Below are 18,487 nucleotides of genomic sequence, written 5' to 3'. Positions count from 1 at the left end.
TTTCCCCTCTCCTATAACACTTGAAGCTGGGGTCATCCCACAAAGCCAACTGGGGGAAGGTTTCGTGTTAAAAAAGGTAGCACTTCTTCACACCATGCATAATTAAACTATGGAATTAGCTGCCATGGAAGTGGCGATGCCCACCAATTTGGATGCCTTTCAAAGGAGATCGGGGGGGATTCATGAGGGAGGAGGCTCTCCGTGGCTACTAGCCTTGCTGGCCAGGTGCTCCCTCCTTCACCAGAGGTGGCCTGCCTGCATCCCCCAGTTGCTGAGGAGCTTGGGCAGGTGGAGGTCTTGCACCCGTCCTGCTCGGGGGATCCTGTGAGCCACCATGCATGTGTGAGTGCGGAACTGGGTGGACCTTGGGTCTGACCCAGCATGGCTTGTCTTATGTTCTTCCATGAGAGAGGAGGAGACATGACTGGGAGGGAAGGGTTACCCCCTTGGCCTGGGGATGAGTGAACACACCATGCTGAGGTTCATTAAAGTTCTCTGGAGTCTTCCCAGAAGCTCATTTTACCTCATTTGTGTTTCTATTTTAATCAGAAAAAACTGCCATTTCCCCCATTTTACCAGATCCAAATAAGCATTTTCCCTGCATAGCCTAAAACCCAGAGAGTGAATGTTGGTACAAATTGCACCCTTGCTCATGTTCGGGGTGCAAATGGGGCATTTCTGCGTGATTTGCAAAATTTCCTGACTGTATCCTTGTGCTGTGCACCCAGACCACATGCTCCTCCGCTTTTTAGCCCCTGCACACGGAAACACTCCTCCCCAACCCACCATCCCAATACGGACAATTGGGGCTGGGAGTGAAAGACGCCTCCCCTGTGCTTTGGCTAGGCCAGTATCTGCCTTAAGTATTTCCCCAGATGTTATGCCATGGTGTTACTCAGAGGGATTCTGGCAAGGGGAGAATGGTGATCAGAAACAATCAGTAAAGAGTCTGCCCTGGGGAGAGAACTAGGCTGGAGCCCTGAAATGTTGACGATCAAGGCAATGATCGTGAGGTCAGCTGGGAACAAACACTGAGAAAGATCAGTGTTGTTGGGATGGAAAGTTCACAAACTTACAACAAATAGGAAGAACTACAGGAAAAGCTGGGAGCGCCACGGAACTGAGGCAGAGGTGCTAAGGAAGCAGGAAGGAGAGAGGGGGGACTTCCCACACATACACGAGACAGGGGGTGAGATATGGAAGCCCTTCAATTTCACATATGCATTCAAATGTATGTTTCCATGTGGATTCTGTGAGGACTTTAGGCCTGAAACACCATGGACATGTTTGCACACAACTTCTAAAATAAATTTCAGGGTTCAATGCCGTAAGGCACAATCTTATGTGAGTTCAGACAGAAAAATGGCCTACAACTCCCAGCATGCCCCAGCCAGCCACCTAAGCACGCTTAAACCTTCTGGGAACAGCTCCACCTGGCCCAATCAGCTGCTGAGAGCGAGACAAGGAAGGGGCACCTGTGGCAACAGGCTTGCTAGCCAACTGGAAAAAGAGAGGGTTTAGGAAACTGGCACACCAGTCCCCCCTTTGTGCCCCTGTAGCCATGATGGTGTTATTAGAATGATCTGCCCCCAAAGACTTTTGGATCCAGTTGGTTTCCAGTCAACCCTTGGAGGTTCTTTGGCCAGTTCTGCCAGTGGTCCTGTCATGTCCCTAGCCACAAAATGGAATCAGGATTTGATTGGGCTTTAGACACAATCACTCCTGAGCATCCTCTGTCCTGCTTCCAAGAAAGTTCCCTGGTATACAAGGCAGCTCCTACATATAAAGCAGGAAGGAAGACACCTGGAGTGCCGACGGTGGAACTCTAGACTCATCTCCAACAAAACACTGCAGACAGCATCTTCGCTTCTGTGGGGTGGAGGAGATACATGCAGTGAAGAAGGGTTTCTTCTCCACTCGTATTGCATCGGCAAATTCATGTCCAGCAAAGCTGTTTAGGGTGGTAAGGGATGTGTCTTAAGTCCCAATGTCCCCCTAACCTAACTTTAGCACCATCGGTTGCTCACTCTGGTGCTTCTAGCAACCATTTTGCAAATAAAATTTCTCAGGTAAGAGCCCAGCTTGATGTGATTGTGGAGGATTGACACAGATACCACTGGCTCCCGATTGAAGTCCGGGCCCAATTCAAGGTGTTGGTTATGACCTATAAAGCCCTCAACAGCTTGGGACCTGGGTATCTAAAGGAACGCTTGCGTCCATATATGCCCTCCTGCCCCTTGAGATCAGCAACGGATGCCCTTCTCCGGGAACCCTCTGTGAAGGACATTAGGAGGGTGAGTACCCAGAGGAGGGCCTTCTCTGTGGTGGCACCCCATCTATGGAATGTGCTTCCCAGAGAGGTCCGCGTGGCGCCGTCGTTATTTGTTTTTCGGCGCCAGGCTAAGACCTTTTTATTTAAAACTTATTTTAATTGCTAAATTATTGTATTAATTAGGATTTTAAAATTTTTAGCCGAGAATGCACCGGGGGTTTTTAAATGTTTTTTTTTCTTCTTTTAAATTGTTATATTATTATTATTTATGTATGTTTTTATGTATTCTTTGTGAGCCGCCCCGAGGCTTTGTTGCGATGGGGGCGGCATAGAAATGTTTTAAATAAATAAATAAATATCCGACAACTCCGTGAATGGGGCTATCCTGCATCAATTTCAATTGGAAAGCCCCGATGATGTTGACAGGCTTCTTGGACTGATGAGAAAAACCACCTGACCTCTCAATTCATGTCCCTCTTCACTGGTAGTCCAGTGGGTGGCCGCGAGAAGGCAGCTATTACGCAACATCATCAAGGCCCCCTTCAGAGGGGTACGGATCCTGCCTGCCTGAAGGAGGCTGTTGTGCAGCCCCTGCTCGAGAAACCTACTTTGAACCCCTTAGATCTTAACCACTTTGGACCAGTATAAAACATACAATTTCTTTTTAAGGTGATCGAGAGAACAGGCTCTACCCAGCTCCAGGCAGTCCTGAGTCATACTGATTTTCTGGACCCATTTCAAACCGGCATCATATTGTGACATGGAGCTGAAACAGCTTTGGTTGCTCTACTGGATGATCTACAACTCAGAATTGGCAGGGAGAGTGTGTTGGTTCTGTTGGATCTCGCAGTGGCCTTCAATACTATCAGCCATAGTATCCTTCTGGATCATCTCAGGGAGTGGGAATTAGAGGCACTGCTGCAGTTCTAGATGCTGATGCTTGGAGGCGGCTGCTCCTCCAAACAGGAGATGACTTGAGGAGTACCACAGGGCTCCATTCAGTCTCCAGGTGTTTAACATCTGCATGAAGCTGCTGGGAGAGATCATCTGGAGGAGTGGCGCTGGTTGTTATCAGTATGCTGATGACACCCAGATCTACTTCTCCTAAGCATCACCTGCTGCTCCTTCTCAAGACAGCATCTCTTCTCTGAATGACTGCCTGGGTTTGGCTATGGGCTGGATGAGGAAAAACTGAAGTTGAATCCAGACAAAATGAAGGTGCTTGCAGTTAAGGGTCCAAATCCAGGATCAGAGATTCCAGATGGGGTCACACACACCCTGAAAGACTGTTCACGGTCTGAGGTGCTACTTAACCCAGTTCTTCCGATGTAAACTCAGATAGAAGCCATGGTCCAGAGTATCTGCTATCAACTTTGGTTGATTTGCCAACTATGGCCCTTCTTGGAGGAGAATGACCTGAAAACGGTAGTGCACGCATTGGTAACTTCTAGGCTCGATTTCTGCAATGCACTCTACATGGGGCTTCCCTTGTTCCTACTCCAGAAACTGCAACTAGTTCAAAAAATGGCAGCCTCTGGGACACCATGGAGTGACCACCTTTCACCTGTTTCAAGTCTTTGCACTGGTTGCCAATACATTTTTGGATTCAGTACAAGGTGCTGGTGACTACCTTAAAAGCCCTTCATGGCTCAGGTCCCAAATACCTTCAGGAGTGCCTTTGCTCATATATTCTGCCTTGCCAGCTCAGGTCCTCTGGGGGTAGTCTGCTTCTGTAAGATTAATGTCAACTACCCAGAGGACTTTTCCAGTGGTTGCCCCTAAGCTGTGGAATGGTCTGCCAGGAGGGATACGTTTGATTTCCCAAATTCCCACCTTTAAGAGGGAGTTAAAAAAATATCTCTTCCAACAGGCCTTCCTAGATTAGTTCTCATGTCAGTTTTATTTAAAATGTTGCATTAGTCAATATTATTCACTGTTGGTTTAATTTCTGGTAAACTGCCCAGAGCCTATGGCAATGGGGCAGTATATAAATATTAAGATAAATACAGTTAAAATTAAAAATCTCCCCCTTCCATCTATGTTCCTTCAGGAAAACTCACGGCTTGGCCATTCTGGACATTTTCCTTGACTGTCCCAGTGATTTTGGCAGCTGCGTGTAAAGCCCTCTGAGCAGAGGGTTCAAAATCTTCCTGCAGCATGCCAGGCAGTTCAAGGCGATGCTGCTGTCGCTGGGGCAACCTGATCCAGCCATCTGCTTTGGCAAAGTGCTAAAAATACCCTTGCCAGACCCTCGCAGTAACAGCCTGGAAGCCCTCAGCCACATTGGATCCTTTGGAGTTGATGATAATCCTACCTGCATTTGTTTTCTCCTTGCACTATCAAAAGTGAAGGCCCAAATTAACTCACAGAGGAGAGCCCTCTCCTGATGTAAAAACAAAACAAAATGAAACCTACACATTTGCCTGAGCAAGATGATCCTATACGCACTTAACTAGAAGTGAAGCTATTGAATTGGGACTTGCCCTTGGATGGACACATACAGAATTGTGCTGTAAATGCATGGGAAGCAGAGGGGAAGGGCTGAATTAGTCTGAGATATGGGGACAAGGCTTTTATTGCTCTGTGCTGCTTCCCAAATCAGCCCCGTCCCCAAATGCACAGTATCAGTCTCCATAAAAGCGTATTTGGATTGCAGAAACGATGGCTAGAAGGATACCAATTAGCCTTCCACTATTCTGGCCATCTCCCACCCCCAACCACCAGTCAAGGGCTGTTTTTAGGTTGTGGTTGATGCTTTATAAGTCAGGAAATATGAGCACAACGATCCCATGTAATATGTAGTTGGGCTGCAAAGCTAAAGGACATTCTCATGACTTCCTTGCACCGTTAAAACCCTGCGGATACATATTTTAAAAGACCTGGACCATGGTTTTGACTCCTTCATTTCCGATGTCTTTTTCAACTATCTGATGAGTAGGTGGTCAGTCACACTCCCCTTTAACAAATGAGGGAAATGTGCCACTTATGCTGCTCATTTTTATGAGTTAGCCAAGGGTTTCCCCGGTTTTCTTGCTATTCGAACCATTTGTGTAAGCCTGACGCAACTCCCAAAGGTGCAGGGTGCTCTCTCTGTTGCACGTCCTGAAATGCTTTAGCAACATCACAACATCACCCTGCATTGTGTCACTCCAAGGTCTTCTAGAAGGTGTTGCAGGAGGGAAGCTGCAGGAAGAGCCTCGCACCTCTGTGAGCAATGAAAGCTTTTTAAAACATGTTTTAAACGCAGGATGTGCTGATGACCCCTGTCTAGGAGATCTTACGAACGCCAATGCATGGGACTGCTTGTTCTTTGTAAAAGGAAAGCTAACTTCCTCTAGTTCTTATGCATTTGAGAAGCTGTCTTCTTTACTAGTCTGCCTGATCAGCAAGGTAGGCATGATGGGAAAAATCACACCGGACTCTAACGCATCCGGATTTCTCTGAGTCTGCCCTGAAGAATCCATTCTGCCCAGGTTGCACAGAATCCAGGGGACGTGTGGGTTATTTTGTGTAGTTTTGCACAAATTTACCTGCAGAAAGTTATGCAAAATAAAAGACACAGATAAAAAAATGGAAACTAAAAGTCATTCATAGAGGAAAGCATAAAACATGAAAAGCATAAAAGCATTATGGGGGTATTTGTACTTTTTTGGCTAGTTTGCACATTCATGGCCTATTTGTCCACTTTCAGGAGTGCAAATTTGAGAAATGTGCAAGAACACATTGCTGTAAATTCTGAGTATGTGAGTTGGCAGATTGCAAAGCCAAAGTTGTGAACATCTCAAAATCATTGGTGGGGCAGCTTTCTCTCCCTTCACACATCTCTGCAATGAGTTAACAAGAAATGGTGCTTCTATGTTGTTTGGAATCCATTTGGAGTAGACCCTTTAGCCAGGCAGTAACCTCTCCTGTTTTCAGTGCCCGTTGAAGACATTTTATTTAAAAAACAGGCTTCCCTGACTAGCCAGCTACATTTCTATTGGACCATCTAATTTTAAAAGTTTCACAGTATTTCCATTAGCACTATTATCCATTTCCCTCCCTTTGATTCTTTGCCACTCAGCTATTTCATTGATTGTAGGGTGGTGCCTTGCAGATAAGCAAAGACAGACACATGAGCCCTGAGGAAGGGTTGGAAAGGACGACGTGATTTGCCACGTCTTCAAAGCTCCACAAGTCAGAGGGGTCTTTATAGAAGGGGTGGAAGAATCCTCCTCACTGGAATGGAGCCCCCCAAGAGCACCCCACATCTCCCCCACCCACCTACTCCCAGAGAAAGTCCTAAGAAGTGGAAGAACACAAATGCAGAGCATTAGGGTACAACAGTCCTGAATTGGGACCCCCTCTGAACTTTGAGGCTCATGCCTCTCCAACGCAGAACAAGAGAAGAGCAGAAGGAGTTCTTTGCTTCTGCCAGTCTTCCTGCTTTGCATTTTTGCTGCTTGGCCGTTCTGAGCCACCTGGTGAAGAAGTCCCAGAGCAACAGGTGAGGAGGTTGAAGCAGGTCCGGGCCAGCCTGTGTGCCGGCCACTCCAGTCTCCTCCCCGCCCCCAAAACACCCCCTTTCCCCCTCTTCAAGGTTGCTTTGCTGAGCTCTGTTAACAGCTGATGCAGTTCTCCCCACACCAGCTGAATGGGAATGATGGTGGAGGAACAGAACTCCAATTCCCAGCTCCAAGGAGGAGCAATATCTGTAGCCTTAGTGCTGGGAATCCAAACTATCCTATGGCCCTCCAGGTGATGCCCAGAGGCCACAGGCCATTTTGCTTATTTCAGGGCTTGCTATGCAGTACAACAAGGAAGTCCCAGTGATATGGCTCTAAAAGTCACGGGAAAAAGGATAGTACAGCAGGGCTTAGACAGTAGTAGGGCAGGGCAGGCGTACAACAGAGTAGCTTGATTTGGCCCATGGGCAGGAGGTATAACACCCCTGGGGTGTAGAGAGTAGGCTCAGCGCTCGATCACTGCAGAACGTTCAGCTAGATTAAGCTGATTTTGAGGAGGAGGAGCAATAAGCTGGGCAGGAGGACACTCCTCAACTTCGGTAGAAGGCCATTTAGAATTCACGCTGTTCTGTAATCTATTAGGTTTCAACAAAAGAACTGCACTTCAAAAGCTTGTCTTGAGTTTGAAACCAGAACGAAAGAGAGAAGGGACCAGCTCACGACATGGGATGCACCAATTCAAACTGGTGCACTGTTCTTCCTATTCTTTCAGCAATACAACAGTTGAATGAATGAGCTCCCAAAAGGAAGGCAAGTCCAGGCAGGGAGCAGCAGACAGAGCGAAGCTGGAGGACAAAGGCTAATGACCATGTCTTCTGGCTGATGTGTCAAAAGGGTTTAAAGGCTTGTAATCCTAGATTTAAAAGTTAGTCTGGAAGCAGCCCTAGTACTTGCCCTGGATCTGAGAGACACTGGATGCTGAAGCAGAACTTGAATCCAGGCGAGGCTAAACACTGATCATTTGTAAACCCATTAATCTGGCAGGGAAGAACGTTCCCGCAGTTTCTGCCAGCCCTGCTTGGATACTCCTTGATCCTTCCCCGTCCCTGGTTGCCCAGGTGGAAGCCAGCAAGAACACTCTTGAAAACCTTCAGCTGCTCAAAAATCTACCAGCTTTTTATTTGGACATAGACTTTCCATCTCCGCAACTCTCTTTTCTGACTTGGTACCCCCTAGGCAAAGCCAATAATAGCACTTATTCCAACTACTATTTATAACAATATTTCCCGAAGCAGTCATTTTTCAAGCTTGCTGCCTTCAGGGGACAAGTTCCACACTGACTATCTGGCTGAGTAATGCATGTCTGTCTGCCACAGGACACGTGTGCCCTGGGGAGAATTCGCTGGTTTGGTCACTGGGTGGCACTAGGCCTAGAAATACCTTCCTCAAGTCAGGGGTTCCTGAAATGTTTCCATTCTTGTTAACTGGAGAAAACAGCACCCATGCCTAGCTTCCTGGCCGGTGTCCCTAGCTCCAATGCTTCCCTAGCTGTCTCCGGATGATTTGCAGCAGTGTGGCAAGAGGTTGTGACTTTAAATTATTCCACAAGAGCTCCAACAAACCACCTTCTCTGAAAGTAAACTGCTCAAGAGAAGCTGTGGGTAGAATCGAGAGCAGATTTGTGTGAGCATCTCATGAGAGAAGGTTATGAAACTTGTTCTGCTGCTGAAAACAAATTGCTCCTTCATTCGAAGCATGAAACTAATGTAACACTGCTTTTCCTTGCACTAAAGTTTGGGGAATTGGGACCAGAACTCCAGTGTGGCAAGTAGGACAGCTCAGACCCTATTCCCCACCCATGAGATCCACCAATACCCACAACTCAAGTGGCCAAAACCGATCCATTACAAAAATGATCCACTCCACAGGAATGTGGATGGATGCAGCCCATGCTTCACACAAGTCCCAATCCAGATGAGATCTTCCATGCTAACCCTTGAGTATTGAGGAAAAGATGGCATGGGTTGCTGTACCTTTAGAATTACGTCTTCGTTTGATCCATTCAATATGTCCTGTCTCCTAAGCCAATATTTTGTATCTGGCCTGGGTTGGTGGATCTTGATGTTCTACTAAAAGGAAAACTAGACCTCACGAAGTTTCCAGTACAAGTCATAAATTGAATCAAAGCACAAAGCTGGCCCAATCCGCTCATGCTCGTCTAATCTCTACACCCCGGGGGTGTGGATTAACTTTGTATGCACTGCACTTGGGGTTTCCACAGGACACTGCAGGGAAAGGTTGGCAGTGGGGGTCATGCTGTCTTTCAGGGAAGTCAACCTACTATTACTGAGCTGCTCTGTGGGGACAAGAAGTCCACAAGTGTCCAAGAAGCGCCACAGTTTCCTGGCACTGGAGTTATCCCTGGGTTCGATAAGCCGCTTGGCAAATTAGTCAGTGCCCCCTAGTGGGGAGAGTGGTGATAAACTGCCCATCCTTTTAAAAAGTCCTGCAATGAGCTAATAAGAGTAATGCTGTACATTTTAAAGGAGCAAGTGCTTCAAAGGCTGGTCATGTGCAAAGGAAACAGCCAAGGTACAGGTGGCGGGGACCACCTCCATATCCCATGTCAGCCCTGGGGGTGCCCCCAGGTTGCTCACATCACTGAGGCCGGTCTTAGGATGCCCAGCACTGTGACCAGAGCTGCCTGGAACCCTAATTTGAACTCTCTGATTAACAAAGGGAAAATGCTGTATGCAAATGGCTTCTTGGCCAACCTCAAAATGGCAACAGCTACGCCTTTGCATATGTAACTGGAAGGAGCAGAAGAATACTAAGCTCTTCTCTCTCTCATTCTCTCCCTTCTTTCTTTCTTTTTTTTGACACAAAGCTGACAGCAGAGAAGCTAAATCAATAACAACGTAATGCAATTCTCCGTTGTATTATAAACACATCTAATTCCTGTCACCATCAACCATCCTGAAGCATTTTTTTTAAGTGAACAGGAAATTGGAATCAGGAAATCTCCCCAAGGGGAACAGTGACAGGAAAATGTTTAACAACAGCTCAGTCATAATAGCACTCTAGAAAATCATATGCATTTCCCTAGGGCTGACCCTTAAAAACTGAGACTTTGTGGTTCAGAAAAACTTGGTTGGGGCACAGTCATGCTCCCCAAATTTGGAAACACATCCCAGCTTAGTGGAAGAGCAGAAATTCCATGTTGACGTCCTCAGACAGGGCACTCTTGTTGAATGAGCAGACTGGAGAACGTGTGCTTTAAGAATTAAATTAGTCTTTGGCCTTTTCCTTTTGCTTTTCAGTGTTTTAAAGATGCTTTTCTCCCTGCACTCAGTAAGGACTGGCACAAGTAGAAAAACCAGAATGTTTGCCAGAAGAACATGCGTATGGAAAGGTGTTTCTGCTAGCTCTGATCTCAACAGAAATAGTACCTGGGAGCAAAGGGGCTCCCATCATTCTCTGGCAGGCAGCCTAGCTTTCCATCTCAGCCTCCCTCTGACGCCAAAAGTGGTCCTTCTCTTCACCCTGCCTGAGTTAACCAAATCTTTTGCTTGGCTAAAACAAGAGATGTCCCTGGAAAACCCTTCAATATTTTGGAAACCAAATGATCCATGGCCACAGGGGAAGAAACTGTATTCCTCCAAGTGGAAGGAACATTCTTCATACAGTTGGAGTGAAAAGCAAGCAAGCAAACAGCTCCCCACCCCACCAACTACTCCCACTTATCCCACTGACTGTATTTGTTTTTTGGTTTCTTGAACAAGGGCTACTTCTTTGTTCAGAATGTAAGGATCTCCATGTGGACAATGCCATCCACCTTAAAGGTGCTCTGCTTGCTTATTTGAAAGACCAAAGCAACCAAAAATGTTGCATCTGGTAAAGATAGCAAAACATTAAGATGCTAAAGGCACCAAAATATTAAACAGCACCAGCAGTAGATTTAATACTCAGAGAAACAACTTCTATCAAACTTGGGACTCTTTATTATTGGCTAGAGGACTTGGCTTAGATTTAAATACGTTTTTAAGTTATCATAAATGGAAAATGAAGGGTGTGGGGGCTGACCCAGCAGGCTCGATGTTTTTGATGATGGATGTTGTTTGTAGTTTTCTTTTTGTTTTTTTAGGATTATAATTTCAAATAAAACTTATTTAAAAAAAATAGTCACAGAAACAGATTAACCATTGCATGGGTGTTGGAAGAGAAAATTCTGAATGTGGCCTCTTAAACTAGCACCCACACAGTGAAGGTACCAGGCAGTTCCCTGGCAAAGGTTTTCCACTGATGGGGAGGCACTGCAAGGAAAGCTTCTTTCCCTTGAAAACTTTTATGCAAACCAAGACCACATAAAAGTTTTCAAGGATTGCATTCACAGTCAGGAAGGACCATGTGGCAGAAGCTGCTCCTTCAAGGAGGAGAACTTGTGCATCATTACTTGTATGAGCATTGTTCAATGCAAGAGGTCTTCCAGAATCCAGATATAGAGAAAGTTGTTGTTGTTGTTAGAGGATGAAGATAAAGAAGAAGACAGCGATGAAGATGAATGATGGAATAAGTGTGGAAACACTCCGCAAGTCTCCCTGATAAAGAAGACTTCGAGAGCTTGGAGGACCATGGAGATGAAGGTCCACCTCCACTCTGGCTGTGGGGCTTCAGAGCAGGAGGGAAGGAGGTTGAGTGACCCCCAGGAGACTCTCCTCCCTTCCCAGCTCAGGAACACCCCCTGAAACTCCACGGTCACTCTCCATGGTTCTTTCTGTGCCAGCTGTGAGGCAGTTCAAGGTCAAATGTTCGCACTGCAGCTCCCTAACCCTACTTTCATGGGAATGCTAACAGTGACATGCAGGAAACTGCAGAGTCAATTCATGTCAAGGGAGGTTAACGTTTCTGTGGCTCTTGTATTAGTAGTATTTGCAAATACAATAACCATAAAAGGGGGATTAAAGAGAGAAGAAACAGAAAGACAGCAAAATGAAAGCGCATATCATAAAACTTATCCATAAACAATAATTATTGTGCTGGATGATGGGAGGGAGAGAGGGAATAAAATGGGAAAAAGTTGGATTTAACACTACCATTTCTGTTGGGCAGCAAAGATATTTTTATCCAAGCACAGCTTTGGCATGGAAGACAGTCTCTTGGATTGGGTGATGTTTTTATCCTTGCATTTCTGAGTTTTTCTACTTATTTTATGGTATCTTAAGGAAAGATAGTTTAATGGATGAATCACTGTCTGCCACCTTGAGTGTATTTCCTTGGTGGAAAGGTAAGTATAAATCAAATAAGCATATTATCTCTCACTAGAAAAAAGGATCTTAACAAAAGCTGGGAAAGGCGCCCTCTGGGACCCTGAAGAGGTACTGCTAATTGAGGGAAGCCATTCTGGGACAGATAGACCAAATACACAACTTCAAGGGTTCGTGCCAGCACCCTTCCCCTGGTTGTTTGCATTCTTTCAGGTCCTCAAGGAAAAGGAAAGGACTGAGATCTGAGGCCGTTCATCAGTGCATGGCTAAGAACCAGGGAGTTGCTCCTTCCTATGCCTTAGAACTCCCCCGGAAGGCCATGGCTCTGGAAAATATGAACTGCTTTGGGATATGAAGAGCCAAGTTGAGTAAGCTGACCTGCTGACCACAACAGGCATGCCCTAATTGCTCTTGTAATTACTCACCATACATCTGCCAATTCCTGCCCTCTTCCACAGATCCATTCTTCCCAGCAGGTCTGGGGACTCCTGCCAAGGTATCTACTGGCAGAACGTCTCATCTGTCAGGGGACTGTGATGGGCTTAACTAACTGCGCTGGCAGCAGTCTAACTCCACTGGGTGGCTGTGCCGAGCCATTCCTCCCATTTCCCATAATTCCCCAGAACAGCTATCAAGCATCTGGAAGTGCTCTGAATATCAGGCTATAAAAAGGCCAGGGAAGTCCAGAACCCATAGCAGCAATGGGTGCACCAGGGTGCTGGGACCTTGGCAGCTGCTCCATGATGACTTGATGGTGGTTCTGGACCCCTTCCCTCAGCCTTCCCAACCACAAATTCTCAACCTGGTTGGAACAAGACTTACTCTACACAAAAGACAACAGAAACAAGTGGCACGCTTGAATAGTTTGGCCACCACTCAAGCTGGCCAGGCAAGCTGCCATATTGCAAGAGTAACCATTCCATCCGTTTCTAAGTGGAGCTTTCCTGTCAAGAGATGAACTTAGGAGTCCCCCATAAAACAGAGAGGAGAGTCTCTAATGACTTGACTGCCGTTGCAATGAAGCTGTGCAAGAATTAATCAATCCTATCAGTATTCAGCTTCCAAGCACAGAAAAGAAATAGTGTTGTCTATTGGCCTTATAGATCGGGCATGTCATTCTAACAAAGATCTTTTTGAAACCTTCTTTCAGTTCCTAAGCTGAGTGTCTTCTGCAAGGGATGTGTGCATTGCACTGGTCAGCACATGGAGGCTGGCGAAGGACCCACACAAGGGGCACAGGGGACATACAGGTATGTGAGGGGGTGTCACACGGAGGTGGGTAGAGACCTGTTCTCCCCTGCAGAGGAAGGTGGGACGCGCTCCAACAGAGCAAAGCACAGGGAATCCAGGTTCAACTTAGATGCCAGAAAGTACTTCCTGACGGTTAGGACCCCGAGGGTATGGAATGGGCTTCCAGGAGAGGTGGTTGAGGCCCCATCGGTGCGGGTGTTCAAAGACAGGCTGGACATGCACATGGTGAGCATGTCATGAGTGGAGCCAGCTGGAGCCAGGGGTCAGACTAGATGGCCCGGGAGGCCCCTTCTGACTCGCTCTGTTTCTATGTTGAGGTCATGTCCTACTTGTAGCTTCCCCTTGCCAAGCGGGGTTTGTTTGGGTGATATCCATTCTCAGCCCTGCATAAAGTAAGCCAACTGAAATTAGTGTTTCATAAGTTAGTTCTGACCAACCCAAGTCCCATGTATTTCAGTGAGTCTTCCCTGTGCAGGACTCATGTCAGATACTTGGGCCCCTTCTCTCATTTTTGGTCGTTGCTTTTTTAATCGGCTGGGGATTGTTATGTTTTAATTGTCTGCCATCTTATGTTATCCTGATACATGTTATTGATGTTACTGATTGGTCACATTTCTATACTGCCCAGTAACTGAAGCTTTCTGGACAATTAAAACCCTAAAGTACAACACAAAATACACTAAAAAAGTTTAAAACTACAGTATAAAATAGAAGTAAAACCCAAAGTAAAACCTAGCTTCAGTGCAAAGATTGAAAATACAGGAACAGATTTAAGCCATCAGAGGCTGAAAGACTAACATCCCTGGAGAAAATAAGGTCTTTACCTGGTAAAGGAAAGGACACAATGCAGGGGCCAGGTGAGTCTCTGGGATGCTCATTCCACAACTGGTTGCCACAGCAGAAAAGACTAACTTCTTCATAGCCACCCAACTCACTTCCTTTCACAGGGATAACTGAATATTTTCAGTTGCTTATAAGCTTTTCAGGAGAGGGAGTGAAATAAATAAATAAATAAATAAATAAATAAATAAATAAATAAATAAATAAATAAATAAATAAATAAATAAATAAATTTAAACCCAAACAAATCCATGCATACATATTACCAAATGGACTGATATTACTTTCTAGTCAGCAATCTAGCTAGATGTGGAAGACTTAAAAACTCAAGTAGGATTAAAATATGCAGGGGGCACAACGTCTCCGAACACTACAACCCAAAGGAGTCATCCCCGGAAGCTACCTGCATGAGAATCAGAACAGATCAAACAATGGGCATCTTCACACCACACATACTTCAACAACAGAACTCATTTCCACAAGGTGTAGTGATGGCCATGAGTTAGGATGGCTTTAGAAGAAGAATGGGCAAATTCATGGAGGAGGTGGCCATCTGTGGCTGCTAGTCCTGGTTGTCCCTGCATTACCTCCAGTATTCACGTACTGCTTGTGGATTTCCCATGGATGCTTGGTGATCCTTGAATGAACAGAATGATGGACCAGAAGGACTCTTCTTAGGTCCTTCTGGATGAACAAGTTTAGACACACACACACACCCCACACACAACTTCAGCATGGAAGTCATCTAAAAGATGCAAGGAGGGTGGCCTCTAGGGGAAGGGCCTTTTCGGTTGTGGCACCCCGACTGTGGATTCCCCTTCCCAGAGAGGTGCACCTGGTGCTCACTATGCCTTTTAGCTTCAGGTTAAAACCTTTTTATATTCCCAGAATTTTAACTGTTAAAAATATACTATTTTATACTGTATTTTATTTAGTTGTCAGGTCACTGTGGATTCATTTATTTATGTATGCATTTGTATTTAATTTGATATGGGACTGGTGTGCTACAACCAATATCACACCTATATACATTATGTTGTATTGTTTATCATGATGGGTTTTTTTCTCTTGTAGCTTTTACTGTAAACTGTACAGAGAGCCATTTGGCTAATATAGACGGTATAGCAAAGTTTTAGCAAATAAGGAAATGGCTGTCCAAAGAATGCTGGAAGCTGTGAGACTTTTTTCTGTCTAAACACACATAGGATTGTCCCCAAGAGGCTGAACTGAACTCAGAAGAGAATGAAGGGTGAAATCCAAGCTGATAAACTAATGGAAAGAAAGAAGAAAGAAAGAGAAAATGCCAGAGGTGTTGAAAGATAAAATAGCATGTACCTGAGACTTAGAATGTTATCTTGCACTGTGACCCTCCAAGTGTGTGAAAGGGCAGAAAAGCGAATTTATAATGCAGGACTTCCTAACACACACACCCACAATTGCGGAATGCAGGAGGGATGGAAAGCCAAACCAAAACAATGAAAGCATAACATAAAAGGTGGTGGGGAAAAACAAGAAAACCAGCCACACTATTAACAAAAGAGGAAAGCAGGTAGAACTCACTTGCATGAGACTGTATCAATGATTCATCCATCAGAAGCATCTGACATTACAAATAACAAGGCACAACGCTGTTAAGTAATGTTTCATTTTTACTTATAGTGAGCACAAGACACGCAAAAGCTTTCTCGCACAAGTGCTACTGGAATAAAGTGAAGAGCATCAATCGTAAACACTCAAAGCGCTTTTTATGCGGTAGATTGTTGTTCTCTTTCCAGGCCTCCCCCTGCTGCTCTAACAGCCTCTTCTTTAACCCTGAAGGTCGTTTAGGAAGGGCCTAAATGGTGGCAAGTACACCAATGGGAAAAGCCCCTTTACTTAAGAACTAAGATTTTGGTAAGGAAGCATAGGCACAGCAACCTCTCTGGGTCCCAGCCTCTGCCTTTCAACGCAGATTTAGAAAGACGGACACACATCATACACAGAAAGAGTGAGACAGAAATGCTCATTATTATGATTACGATCATATTTATTATGCTAATTCTACTTCCATCTCTTACAATATTCATCCATTGAAACACTGATACCCAAAGAAGGAACTTTTCAGGTTGTTGTAAACTGCTCAGAGAACTTGGGCTATTGGGTGACAGAAAAACTCCGGTGACACAAACATCAAATGTTACAGCATGAAGGCAAACGTAGCCTTGGAGGTTAACAAGGAAGCAACTTTGTGGAGGCTCAGCAAATCTGCATCAGGTCTGGGACTGGATGGGAGACAACCTGAGAGCATGTTCCTTTCAGTTTCGAGGGGAGGAAAAAAGAAGATAAAACTCGAAGAGAGGAGACGATTATTCAAATTTCCCTTTAGATGGGAAGGTGCCTGGAAGGTCGTCTACTCCAACTGTGCACTTGACACATGAAGCCCTGAGCTAGGACGTCCTCAAGAGATGATTGGTCAGTCTTAGTTTGACAGCCTCCCACAGGGGAGAGCTGACAGACCCTTTACTATGAGTTCCATTTTTTAACTGCTCTCAGCACCAAAGCATCCTTCATAATGTTCAACCAAAATCTACCCTTCTGGTATTTCAAACTCTTAGATCTAGTCTTGCTCTGGTCTAGCAGAGAAGCCTTTCTTGACCTTTGGAGAGCCCTTTGGATATATCAGAAGTGCCATCACATCCCCTCCCTCAAGAGTGCTGAACCCCACACAGAGAGGGATCCAACCTTCCGGGCTTCCCCAGAAGGCCATACCCCCTTCCGTACATCATCAGGTGCTTCTCTCATTTCACCCCGCTCCCCGTCTGTTTTCTAGTGTCCCAATTTTCCATCGATTTAAAGAGGCTGAAATGCCCATAGTGGTATTGGGGGGGGGGGGGAGTTTGACCCTGTTCCCTTTTCCTTTATCCCCTCTCACCCACTAGAAATTACTCCCCAAGAGTTTCTCCAAAACTGAATTTGGGCCTTGGATGGAAAGCAGTTTGGCCCCTCTGCCCCAAACCTTTTGCTTCCAGCATGAGAGGAAGGGTAGGGGGTCTACCTTTTGGCTCCGCCTTGGCATGCCCACCACCTGGTTCAAACACCCTCCAAGGGGGAAGGTCTGAAGTACAGAAGCTGCTCCATGCATGGCAGCTTCCCTCAAGAGTAGAGAAGGGACCCTGCTCGATGTGCAGAGGTGACAAAGCAGATGAGCAACGGGGACCATTTTCACCACGCTGAAGCCACTCCAGTTTATCTATCTACCTTTGCTCAGCGCATGCTCAGAACAGTAAAAGCTTGCCATGGCCAGTTCTCTTCACGCCGTGCCTGCCCTGCTCTCTTCTGCTCTTTGGCTCATGGGCCTCATTGTGACTGGAGAGAATACTGAGAACTACCAATGCTCAGTTTTAAGAACTACTGATCCGATGTGTAGCGACCAAAAGCATCACTATTCCATATAGCTCATGGCACTCCTTGGCACTCTACCAATGATAAACAGCACCCCACCAGGAAGGAATGACAGCAGAGACTGCACTTGCAATCCAGTTCTTTCTTTCTTTCTATCTATCTGAGATATTTATATGCCGTCCTGTCGCAAAAGCCTCAGGATGGCTTACATAAAATATAACATAAATAAATTCCCGACTCACACTGGCTGCAGTTAAAAACATAGAAAAGACAATATTAAAACTTATTAAAATGTTGCTGGAATAAAAAGGTCTTAACCTGGCGCCGAAAAACAAATAACGATGGTGCCAGGCGGACCTCTCTGGGGAGCGTATTCCATAGGTTGGGAGCCACCGCAGAGAAAGCCCTCCTCTGGGTACTCTGCCTCCTAATGTCTTTCACGGAGGGTTCCCGGAGGAGGGCCTCTGTTGCCAATCTCAGGGGGCGGGAGGGTAAGTATGGAAGAAGGCATTCCTCAATTGCATGCTTTTGTTTTACTATGTGGCTTTTATTAAACATTTGTGAATCCCTTTCAGAACTGAGAGTTCCGTTGCATCGCGTCCTGCCTGGGTTTCTCATGAGCAACCGGTTGGCCACTGTGTGAACAGAATAGCGGACTAAGTGGACTTTATCCTCCCAATGCTCCTTTCAGGTCAGTTAGGCTATGAATGAGCAACAGATCAGTGCTCTCTTCCTAAGTTTCATGGCTGAACAGGGACTTGAACTCAGAAGTGATCGGTGGAAGTGATCAGTAGCGCATGGACAGCAATGCTGCTCCCGGGTGGGGGGTTCATATGTGGAGCAGAGCATGAGCAAGAGTGTTTGTGACAGAAGCATTGCTGCTTGACCAAAATGGGAAAGAGACAATGCCTTGGTTATGGAGCATGTGGATGCACCAGGCCAGGAAGACCTGGGTTCTGAGCTCCAGTCAGCAATTCTGCCCATGCCTATTGGTTGGCTATAGGCCACTCAGCCTTTAGTTATCTCTTGGGGCT

At 45.8% G+C, this 18,487-nt stretch overlaps 1 protein-coding gene across 1 annotated transcript in view; it reads right to left on the bottom strand.

Moving 5' to 3' along the window:
* Positions 1-18,487, bottom strand: part of CCDC85A (coiled-coil domain containing 85A) — a 132,757-nt gene that overhangs the window by 13,406 nt on the left and 100,864 nt on the right. The window lies entirely within an intron of this gene.

Source organism: Varanus komodoensis, unplaced genomic scaffold (assembly GCF_004798865.1).
Source record: "Varanus komodoensis strain SLA01 unplaced genomic scaffold, ASM479886v1 scaffold2, whole genome shotgun sequence".
NCBI classification, from domain to species: Eukaryota; Metazoa; Chordata; class Lepidosauria; order Squamata; family Varanidae; genus Varanus; species Varanus komodoensis.
Note: the sequence above shows the minus strand (reverse complement) of the source record. Positions and strands in the feature narration are given on the sequence as shown.